The sequence below is a fragment of the Lepisosteus platostomus genome, chromosome 5, assembly GCF_059453375.1.
Source record: "Lepisosteus platostomus isolate fLepPlt1 chromosome 5, fLepPlt1.hap1, whole genome shotgun sequence".
Lineage (NCBI taxonomy): Eukaryota > Metazoa > Chordata > Actinopteri > Semionotiformes > Lepisosteidae > Lepisosteus > Lepisosteus platostomus.
This window is the reverse complement of record NC_142615.1, coordinates 22,675,381-22,687,755: the sequence shown is the minus strand read 5'-3', so window position 1 is coordinate 22,687,755 and position 12,375 is coordinate 22,675,381. Positions and strand designations below refer to the sequence as shown.

Below are 12,375 nucleotides of genomic sequence, written 5' to 3'. Positions count from 1 at the left end.
GAAAACATATCTAACACAGCATCTTTTCTGGTTATATACCACAATGCATTGCAGATATTTGTTGTTTTCCATTTAGGTTAAATACTGTCATGTTTTTCTCAGCAATCGTCTTTTGATGCGTAAGTATAAATAATGATAATACTATTTGAATACATACAGGTCTTAATATTATTTTGATTAAAAATAGTACGTTAATAAGCAATAAATGGCATATAAAATAGTGTGAAGGTGAAGATCACACAAAATCAACTACAAATGTGGGAATTTTACATTTTTAGGATTATAAATTGCATGTAGAACATTAGCAACACTACAGTAATGCTAATATAACAATAGTGTTAAAAACTCCTGACCTAATTCTTAACAAATGCTGATACAAAATGTGAATGATTTCAGAGTTTTGGGTATTGGGTCTCCTGATAGAGATCAGAGATGAACTGAGGCATGTGGGAAAGTGTACAGAACTGGTGAACTCACAATTCTACTTCAAGAGGCTGAGCACAATGGAAGAGTCCTGTACACACAAGTGAGTCCTTGACAACATGGACAATCAAAACCTACTGGTATAATATTATATTCTCTCTGTGGTGTAGAAAATATTCACTACTAGTATTCTAGGTTACAGATAGGTCATTATATGATAGCTTACATCTGATTAATAGGATCCATCTCTGGCATACATTCTTATTTTTAGTTTATAATGTATAATCTTGCTAATCTTTTAATGCCAAAATAAAGTGTTTTATAAAAAGCTTCATGTTCTAAAAAATGACTACAACTTTTGAACTTTGAAATATGGCCACTTTGTATTCTGGGACTGAGCAAATACTGCAGAAAAGTGGAGTTAAAATGTGAAAATGTGTAATGGGTATGTCTGATTAGTTGATTAGTGAAGATCCAGTAGTAAAAATAGCTTCTAATATTATTTTTAATATAATATTATTTCCAGATAAACCAACTTTGGAGAGTAGGCAACAGTGATTTCAAAGAAAGTGTGTTCACAGTGTTGTTAAGGTATTGCTTATAGATTTTTTTAATGTTTTTACATTACATTTTTACTTTGATCAAGTTAAAATATCCACAAAATTTAGCTTAAAGATACCTTGTTAACCACTGAATTTGCAAGGTGTAAAACTGCAAAATTGTCTTTTAAAATATAAGGATTACAGAAGTACATTTGATACTAAATATTTGAGTAAATAAACGCTGAGTGAAAACTCGCTTGAGAAATGTCTAAGCTCAGTCATAATTTGGTTTTCAGACTTAAGACAAATTAACTGATGATGGAATTCAACTTCGCTGGCACAAACCAGAAAGATCAAAGACAAAAGAGGTGCCTGGGAGACACAAATCTTTTTAGAGCAATTAAAGGTACTCTTATTCTATGTTGTACTTTCAAACTTTGGGTACTCTTTAATTAGGACAGACTTTATTGCTCAATTACTATGATGCAAGCTAAACTTAATACACTGATTAAGCTTTGAGCTTAGTAAACCTTAATGGTTCTTTTTTGAGATTATATTCAAGAAGAGATTAATCATCATTTGTTGATCATTTGTTCATTTGTTGGAGAACTTGACAATCTTTGACAATTATTATTAAATGAGCATTATACAAATGTGCGTTGATATTTTTAATATCTACCTTAATTGTAATATATATAAACACAATTGCTTTGATATGGATGTTCATTTGAAGGATTTGAGGAAACTATCAAGGATCGCAGAACAACCAAAGATACATTTGGGCATCTGCTATTGGTAAAGATGAAAGAGTACCGTAAGTGTGAAGCTTGCATACACACGAGAGAAAAAATCAGTTTTAATGCACTTCATTAAACTGATGGTGTGCTTATCAATCGTGCATAAAAAATACATAGCAGAGGATGGTTTCGATCCATCGACCTCTGGGTTATGGGCCCAGCACGCTTCCGCTGCGCCACTCTGCTGACAGCTGTCGTAGTGTGATTCAACACAACTGCTCTATCTTTGCTTTCTAAAAGTGCGCCCGAGGTGAAAAGTTTCAACGGCAAACGCAGACGTCACTTTGAGCACTTGGTCTTTTATAGTACGAATCATCATACGCTGCTCTACATGGGCGTGTCTTCAAGATCGTTCAGAACCAAACCTTCTGCTTTCCGAGGCAACTGATTCTTTCCTTGTTAATTCACAAATCTTCAATGAGAATCAGTGAAACGAAAACCAAACACATGTACACACTCGCGTCCTAGCCTGAAAGAAAAATGATGGAAGCATTTGAGGAATAACAAGAGTAGTCTGAACAGCTCCAGTCTATCGACTGCTCTACAAAGTGATCGCTACTTCCACACCCAGTTTATAACACTGAAAATGATTCAGGAAGCACAGCAAAGTTCTAAAAGCAGTGGTTAAAAAGCGTCTAGATACATAAAATGACAATTTCTCAAAAGTAAAATCTTCAGCTTTTAAATATTGTCATCCATATATTTTCGTTTTTCTCTTTTTTACATAACACGCTTTCGAGAAATAGACTGTCTTGTAATGAAGGCTGCATTAGAAAATGTGTGTCTAAATTAAAATCGGGTTTATGACTTCTGCGTTTTTCAGCTTTCTTAGCGCTTGGGTCTCGATTCAGATATTGCAATGAAAGCAACAGGGGAGTAAGTTTTCCTTTTCTAAATCAAAGGTGATCTGCTCACAAGGAAGTATAAAAACTTCAGCGTTTACTTTTTGAAGACCGCAAATTGTCGAAACACTATTGCTTCATAAGCTAATAAGTAAGGTTTCTGAGCACGCATTGTATTACTAATGCTGTTATTAATAAAAAAATAAGCTTAAATTCACATAATGGAATTTGGACGGCTCAAAGTAGTCTATTCTTTGTACAACTTTACTTGTCCGCTGAGTAGAGTTTAAAGCAACGGCAGCAGAAGTAGCAGTAATAGCAACAACGTGGTTAGAGTGTCACAATACACTCTATGAAATTATTACGGCTTCAGATCGTTTTGTTCTGTTGAAGCTGCCTACAGGCTCTGAATTGCTGACATTGGCTGTGATCTTTTTTCAGGTTTCATGAAATTCTTCACATATTTGAAATATTTAATTCGGGTTCGCCTAATACACGGTGCAAACCGTACCTGCAGCAGAATGCTGTGGCACATGAAGCCGTTTTGTTTATCGGTTGTAAGGATTTAGGAGCGTACTACAAATCGAGCAAGCGAAAAGAAAATTAAACAGGAGTCTTTTTTTGGATTGCTAATCCACTGTGCTCTGCTCGTCTAGGTTCAAATCCCATCCTTGTCATAGTTAAGGCCTGAGACGTGTGTGTTTTTTCTAAACGGTGTTTGCATTTGTTTCTTCTTTTACTCCTGTACTAGAGCAGTAATATTTCTAGCGGTGGAAGAACATGGTATCACATGCTGACAGCAGGAACACGTGGCCACAAGCTGCAGTACATTGGTTTTGGAACAGCAATAACTTTCCTGTGGAGACAGGTGCGCCGGTATTAATACAGCGCTTTCGAGCGGAAAGAGTTACAAGAACTGACTTAAACTTACCAGTTATGTTCAATAGCTAAAAACACAAAACCAACCTCTTCAGTGGTTGAATCTAAATAACACAAGCCAATGCTGCCATCAAGGGAAAAAAAATCCTGAGTTATGTAGTTTTGAGACTACATATCTGACTTTCAGTTTGAAGCGATAGAATGGATTCCAGGTCACATTCGTTCTTGATTCAGGATATACAGTATATTCAGTCAGTTACGAAGTGTTACATATATCAAGAGGACATACGTTCAGTATATCATTAATTTAGACCGTTTTCTAAAGTGAACTTGGTTACAACTTCTACATTAGATACTCAAAACAAGTACATAACTCTTAGGAATTAAATTGATATCAACTGGTTGGGATAACAATTGAATTCTCGAGCAGTAATGCAGTGAAGTTGAATACTCATCCAAACTCTGGGGATTCAGATCTCCTGCGGGCACAAAGAAACAGTTGCAGGTTGTTGCTGTTCAATCCGCGCTCTCTGGCTCGGTGCCAGGCTGTGCTGTGCGGCTTGCGACGGTGCGCTGCTGATGCTCACTGACCAGCTAGTTAGTTTTGGCTTTAACTAGCAAAGTTTATGCACAGGAGAAAAGATGACTGTGGGTCCCAGCAAGTCAGGAAGAGGACCGGTTCGTTCCTGATGATGAGCTAGTTCTGAATAGTGATTCAGCTGTCCACAGTTCTGACCTGTTCACGAGGCTTGCTGCTGATGCTAACCTCGGGTGGATCCTCTGGTTACTCTCTGGCAACCTCCGCTCTAGACTCTTAGAACAAAGGAAAGTTCTGGCACTCGGACACACTGGCCGTTCCGTGGTTGTCCGGGCTGAGTCTCAGGATGGTCAGGAGGCGCGCTGCGAGAATGTCCTGCCCTTGGGAGCCTTCTGCTCCTGGGCCGTCCTGCCTGGAATTCTCCTTTGAGAAGTCCACAGAATCCTACTGGAGCTCTGTGTTGCCTGTTTTTACCTGGAGGAACTTCAGCTCATTCATTGGCTGAAAGTTCCATGGGCATCAGAGTCCCCCGTGGGTTACTCAGCCCTACCAGTCCCTGATCGGTTGATCAAGGTGAGATATGAGTCACTTACTCCTGACACTTAGGAATGCAATCCAGATGTCCATCTGGCACTCCCTAGACAGATAGGCGCCAATGGATGACCATTGATCATGATAGCCAGGGTTAGCTAAGTGCATCCCCCTTTGGGAGCTGTCCCTTATCAAAAGAAAACATATTTAAATCAGCCTGCATGAATAGCTTCTCTGTGGCTGCACCACAGAGATGAAGGGAGAGATGGGGCCTCATTTGGAAAAGCACAGCAACACTTAATTCTGTCTTATTAACCAGCATTGCCGCTACAGTGCTTAACGCAGAGAGTGGCGAGGCTGGGATGTCAGGGCCATACGACAATTCTTTATGCAGAGAGTGGAGGCATTGGTGTCAGGGCCATACGACAGTGCTTTTTGCAGAAACTGGCCGGGTGGGAAGTCAGGGCCTGATGAGACTGCTTTATGCAGAGAGTGCAGGGGTGGGTGTCAGGGCCATACAACACTTCTTTACGTAGACAGTGGCGGGGGTGGGATGTCAGAGCCTGAGAACACTGCTTAACGCAGAGGGTGGAGGGGTGGGTGTCAGGGCCATACGACACTTCCTTACGCAGAGAGTGGCAGGGGTGGGATGTCAGGGCCTGACGGTACTGCTTTACGCAGATAGTGGCGGGGGTGGGATATCAGGGCTTAACTACATTGCTTTATGCAGAGAGTGGAAGGTTGGGTGTCAGGGCCATACGACAGGGGTTAACGCAGAGAGTGGCGAGGGTAGGATATCAGGGCCATATGATAATTCTTTACGCAGAGAGTGGAGGGATTGGTGTCAGGCCCATACGACAGTGCTTAACGCAGTGAGTGGCGAGGCTGGGATGTCAGGGCTATACGACAGTGCTTTAAGCAGAGAGTGGAGGGGTGGGTGTCAGGGCCATATGACAGTGCTTTAGGCAGAGAGTGGCGGGGGTGGGATGTCAAGGACTGACGACACTGTTTTATGCAGAGAGTGGAGGGGTGGGTGTCATGGCCATAAGACACTGCTTTATGCAGAGAGTGGAGGGGTGGGTGTCATGGCCATAAGACACTGCTTTATGCAGATAGTGGAGGGGTGCGTGTCAGAGCCATAAGATACTTCTTTACGCAGAGAGTGGCAGGGGTGGGATGTCAGGGCCATACGACAGTGATTTACGCAGAGAGTGGCGGGGGTGGGATGTCAGGGCCTGATGAGACTGCTTATGCAGAGAGTGGAGGGGATGGGTGTCAGGGCCATATGACAGGGGTTAACGCAGAGAGTGGCGGGGGTTAGATGTCAGGGCCTGACGATACTGCTTTACGCAGAGAGTGGCAGGGGTGGGATTTCAGGGCATGAAGACACTGGTTTATGCAGTTAATGGAGCGGTGGGTGTCAGGGACATAGGACAATTCTTTACGGAGAGAGTGGCGGGGTTGGGATCTCAGAGCCTGACAGCATCGGTTAACGCAGAGAGTGGAGGGGTGGGTATCAGGGCCATACGACACTTCTTTTCTCAGAGAGTGGCAGGGGTGGGATGTCAGGGCCTGACGATACTGCTTTACGCAGATAGTGGGGGGGGTGGGATGCCAGGGATTGACGACACTGCTTTATGCAGAGAGTGCAGGGGTGGGTGTCAGGGCCATACGACAGTGCTTAACGAAGTGAGCGGCGAGGCTGGGATGTCAGGGCCATACGACAGTGCTTTACACAGAGAGTGGAGGGGGTGGGATGTCAGGGCCTGACAACACTGCTTAACGCAGAGAGTGGAGGGGTGAGTGTCAGGGCCATATGACAGTGCTTTAGGCAGAGAGTGGCGTGGGTGGGATGTCAGGGAATGACCATACTGCTTTACGCAGAGAGTGGCGGGGGTGGGATGTCAGGGCCTGACGAGATTGCTTAATGCAGAGAGTGGAGGGGTGGGTGTCAAGGCTATACAACACTTATTTATTCAGAGAGTGGCGGGGGTGGGACGTCAGGGCCTGACGATACTGCTTTACGCAGAGAGTGGAGGGGTGGGTGTCAGGACCATACGACACTTATTTACGCAGAGAATGGCGGGGGTGGGATGTCAGGGCCTGACGATACTGCTTTACGCAGAGAGTGGAGGGGTGGGTGTCAGGGCTTGACAACACTGCTTTATGCAGAGAGTGGAGGGGTGGGATGTCAGGGCCTGACGATACTGCTTTACGCAGATAGTGGCGGGGGTGGGATGTCAGAGCTTGACGTCACTGCTTTAAGCACAGAGTGGACGGGTGGGTGTCAGGGCCATACCACACTTCTTTACGCAGAGAGTGGCGGGAGTGGGATGTCAGGGCTAGACGACACTGCTTTATTCAAAGAATGGAGGGTTGGGTGTCAGGGCTATACGACAGTGCTTTCCGCAGAAGGTGGTGAGGCTGATATGTCAGGGCCATACGACACTGCTTTACACAGTGAGTGGCGAGGGTGGGATGTCAGGGTCGTACGACACTGCTTTACGCAGAGAGTATAGGAGGTAGGATATCAGAGCCTGACGACACTTCTTTACGTAGAGAATGGCGGGGATTGGATGTCAGGGCCTGACGACACTGCTTAATGCAGAGAGTGGAGGGGTGGGTGTCAGGGCCATTCGACACTTCTTTACGCAGGAAGTGGCAGGGGTGGGATGTCAGGGCCTGACGATACTGCTTTACGCAGATAGTGGCGGGGGTTAGATGTCAGGGCCATATGACAGTGCTTTACGCAGAGAGTGGAGGGGGTGGAATGTCAGGGCTTGACGTCACTGCTTTAAGCACAGAGTGAACGGGTGGGTGTCAGGGCCATACGCCACTTCTTTACGCAGAGAGTGGCGGGATTGGAATGTCAGGGCCTGACGATACAACTTTACGCAGTTAGTGCTGGGGGTGTGATGTCAGGGCCATGTGACACTGCTTTACACAGAGTGTGGCGGGGTTGGGATGTCAGGGCCATATGACACTGCTTTACACAGAGAGTGGAGGGGTGGGTGTCAGGGCCATACGACACTTCTTTAAGTAGAGTGTGGCTGGGGTGGGATGTCAGGGCTTGACGACACTGCTTTATGCAGAGAGTGGAGGGGTGGGTGTCAGGGCTATACGACAGTGCTATACGCAGAGAGTGGTGGGGGTGTGATGTTAGGGCCATACGACAGTGCTTTATACAGAGAGTGGCGGGGGGATGTCAGGGCCTGAAGATACTGCTTTACGCAGATAGTGGTGGGGGTTTGATGTCAGGGCCATACGACACTTCTTTAAGCAGGGAGTGGCAGGGGTGGGATGTCAGGGCTTGACGATACTGCTTTACGCAGATAGTGGCGGGGGTGGGATGTCAGGGCCAGACGACAGTGCTTTACGCAGAGAGTGGAGGGGGTGGAATGTCAGGGCTTGACGTCACTGCTTTAAGCACAGAGTGGATGGATGAGTGTCAGGGCCATACGACACTTCTTTGCGCAGAGAGTGGCAGGAGTTGGATGTCAGGGCCTAACGATACTACTTTACGCAGTTAGTGGTGGAGGTGGGATGTCAGGGCCATACGACACTTCTTTACGTAGAGAGTGGAGGGGGTAGGATGTCAGGGCTTGACGTCACTGCTTTATGCAAAGAATGGAGGGGTGGGTGTCAGGGCTATATGACTGTGCTTTCCGCAGAGAGTGGTGAGGGTGTGATGTCAGGGCCATACAACAGTGCATTACACAGAGAGTGGCGGGGGTGGGATGTCAGGGCCTGACAACACTGCTTGACGCAGAGAGTGTAGGGGTGGGTGTCAGGGCCATACTACACTTCTTTACGTAGAGAGTGGCGGGGGTGGGATGTCAGGGCTTGATGACACTGCTTTATGCAGAGAGTGGAGGGGTGGCTGTCAGGGCTATACGACAGTGCTTTACGCAGAGAGTGGTGGGGGTGTGGTGTCAGGGCCATATGACAGTACTTTACACAGAGAGTGGCGGGGGAGGTATGTCAGGGCTTGACGACACTGCTTTATGCAGAAAGTGCAGGGGAGGGTTTCAGGGCCATAAGACACTGCTTTATGCAGAGAGTGGCGGGGGTGGGATGTCAGGGCCTGACAACACAGCTTAACGCAGAGAGTGGAGGGGTGGGTGTCAGGGCCATACGACACTTCTTTACGTAGACAGTGGCGGGAGTGGGATGTCAGGGCTTGACGATACTACTTTACGCAGTTAGTGGTGGGGGTGGGATGTCAGGGCCATACGACACTTCTTTACGTAGAGAGTGGCGGGGGTGGGATGTCAGGGCCATATGACAGTGCTTTACACAGAGAGTGGCGGGGGAGGGATGTCAGGGCCATATGACACTGCTTTACACAGAGAGTGGCGGGGGTGGGATGTCAGGGCCTGACAACACAGCTTAACGCAGATAGTGGAGGGGTGGGTGTCAGGGCCATACGACACTTCTTTACGCAGACAGTGGCGGGAGTGGGATGTCAGGGCTTGACGTCACTGCTTTATGCAAAGAATGGAGGGGTGGGTGTCAGGGCTATACGACTGTGCTTTCCGCAGAGAGTGGTGAGGGTGTGATGTCAGGGCCATACAACAGTGCTTTACACAGAGAGTGGCGGGGGTGGGATGTCAGGGCCTGACAACACTGCTTGACGCAGAGAGTGTAGGGGTGGGTGTCAGGGCCATACTACACTTCTTTACGTAGAGAGTGGCGGGGGTGGGATGTCAGGGCTTGACGACACTGCTTTATGCAGAGAGTGGAGGGGTGGGTGTCAGGGCTATACGACAGTGCTTTACGCAGAGAGTGGTGGGGGTGTGATGTCAGGGCCATACGACACTGCTTTACACAGAGAGTGGCGGGGTTGGGATGTCAGGGCCATACAACACTGCTTGACACAGAGAGTGGCGGGGGTGGGATGTCAGGGCCTGACGATACTGCTTTACGTAGAGAGTGGCGGGGGTGGGATGTCATGGTTATACGACAGTGCTTTCCACTGAGAGTGGTGGGGGTGGGATGTCATGGCTGTAAGACACTGCTTTATGCAGAGAGTTGAGGGATTGATGTCAGGGCCATACGACAGTGCTCCACTCAGGCCTCTGCTTGAATTTCTACTCCTCCTCTCTCTCCCTACCTCTACCTCTCCCTCTCCCTACCTTTCTCCCTACCTCTCCCTTTTCCCCTCCCTACCTCTCTCCCTACCTCTACCTCTCCCTCTCTGTGGGGCCAGCAGGGGGCACTCACCCTGCGGTCTGTGTGGGTCTTAATGCCCCAGTATAGTGACGGGGGACACGATCTGGCCCATCAGCGACGAGCAGGTTACCAGATCTTGACAAAGGGGGCAACTCTTAGTCGTATGAACTTAGTCACACATCGCAGCGATTAAAAAAACAAAACAAACATATTATGTCTGTTACTAACGACTTTTTTTTCCTACATTGAAAGTCTCTTTCCCGGGTGATTTTCTAGGGCTCTTCATTTCTCCTCAGTGTCTCGTCGCGGGCGGATTTGAAACAGACCACAGAACCTGCCGCTGCAGTGCTCTCGGTTAGAGGCTCTCATCCTGCATCACCAATCTTCCACAGGAGGGACGGAGCTGGATTTCTGTCTGGAAAATAAACTCCAGAGTGAGAGAGAGAGAGAGCAGAGAGGGGTAGGGAGAGGTAGAGAGAGGTAGAGCGGTAGAGAGGTAGAGAGAGGGAGAGAGGTGGAGGGCGAGGGAGAGGGAGAGAAGTGGAGAGAGAGGGGGTTAGGGAGAGAGGGAGAGGTAGAGAGAGGGAGAGATAGAGGTAGGGAGAGAGGTAGGGAGGGGAAAAGGGAGAGGTAGAGAGCGGGAGAGGTAGAGGTAGGTAGAGAGAGGGAGGAGGAGTACTAATTCAAGAAGGAGAAAATCCACAACACAACACAGGCGTCGGCATGCATAGGCTACAAAAGGAACAAGTAAAATGTTTCTTCCGGGCTGAAAAGAGAAGGAAGGAAAACACACCGTTGCGGCGCTATGCCACAAAGATGCCGAGCCGGTTGAGCACAGCAAACCCAACCTGTTCTCACAAGTTGCTTGTGCTTCAGGCGAAATAAAAGCTGCTGAGCTAAATGAGGAAAGCGGTAACTATTAGGACTGCTCACTGTTCCTCAGCCTGGGACAGGAGATCACACTGTATTATTATTATTGAGAGACAGGCTCACTGTCTGTTCCTCAGGCTGGGACAGGAGATCACACACTGTATTATTATTACTGAGAGACAGGCTCACTGTCTGTTCCCCAGGCTGGGACAGGAGATCACACACTGTATTATTATTATTGAGAGTCTGGCTCACTGTTCCCGAGGCTGGGACAGGAGATCCCACACTGTATCATTATTATTTAGAGACAGACTCACTGTCTTTTGCTCAGTCTGGGACAGGAGGTCACACACTGTATTATACTTATTGAGAGACAGACTCACTGTCTTTTTCTCAGTCTGGGATGGGTGGTCACACACGATATTATTATTGAGAGACAGGTTCACTGTCTGTACCTCAGGCTGGGACAGTAGATCACACTGTATTATTATTATTAATATTATTGAGAGTCTGGCTCACTGTTCGCCAGGCTGGGACAGGAGATCCCACTCTGTATTATTATTATTATTATTATTATTATTATTATTATTATTATTATTATTATTATTATTGAGAGTCTGGCTCACTGTTCCCCAGGCTGGGACAGGAGATCCAACACTGTTGTATTATTATTGAGAGACAAGCTCACTGTTCCTCATGCTGGGACAGGAGATCACACTGTATTATTATTATTGACAGATAAACTCACTGTTCCTCAGGTTGGGACAGTAGATCACACTATTATTATTGCTTAGAGTCTGGCTTACTGTTCCCCAAGCTGGGACAGGAGGTCACACACTGTATTATTATTATTGAGAGACAGGCTCGCTGTCTGTTCCTCAGGCTAGTACAGGAGATCACGCACTGTATTATTATTATTGAGATAAAGGCTCACTGTCTGTTCCTCAGGCTGGGAACGTAGATCACACTGTATTATTATTATTGAGAGTCTGGCTCACTGTTCCCCAGGCTGGGACAGGAAATCACAAACTGTATTATTATTATTGAGAGACAGGCTCACTGTCTGTTCCTCAGGCTGGGACAGGAGTTCACATAGTTTATTCATATTATTGTTGAGAGACATGCTCACTGTCTGTTCCTCAGGCTGGGACAGTAGATCACACTGTATTATAATTATTGAGAGTCTGACTCACTGTATCCCAGGCTGGGACAGGAGATCACACACTGTATTATTATAATTGAGTATCTGGCTCACTGTTCCCCAGGCTGTGACAGGAGGTCACACACTGTATTATTATTATTGAGAGACAGGCTCGCTGTCTGTTCCTCAGGCTAGTACAGTAGATCACGCACTGTATTATTATTATTGAGATGAAGGCTCACTGTCTGTTCCTCAGGCTGGGAACGTAGATCACACTGTATTATTATTATTGAGAGTCTGGCTCACTGTTCCCCAGGCTGGGACAGGAAATCACAAACTGTATTATTATTATTGAGAGACAGGCTCACTGTCTGTTCCTCAGGCTGGGACAGGAGATCACACACTGTATTATTATTATTGAGAGACAAGCTCACTGTTCCTCAGGCTGGGACAGGAGATGACACACTGTATTATTATTATTGAGAGACAGGCTCACTGTCTGTTCCTCAGGCTGGGACAGGAGATCACATAGTTTATTCATATTATTGTTGAGAGACATGCTCACTGTCTGTTCCTCAGGCTGGGACAGTAGATCACACTGTATTATAATTATTGAGAGTCTGACTCACTGTATCCCAGG

The 12,375-nt window shown here is 46.6% G+C and overlaps 1 protein-coding gene and 1 non-coding gene across 2 annotated transcripts in view; one reads left to right on the top strand and one right to left on the bottom strand.

Annotated features, from left to right (window-relative positions):
* LOC148664987 (zona pellucida sperm-binding protein 3-like) overlaps positions 1–12,375 on the top strand; it is a 246,998-nt gene that overhangs the window by 43,100 nt on the left and 191,523 nt on the right. The window lies entirely within an intron of this gene.
* trnam-cau (transfer RNA methionine (anticodon CAU)) lies at positions 1,877–1,948 on the bottom strand. The gene has a single exon. It is a non-coding gene; the product is annotated as a tRNA-Met (tRNA).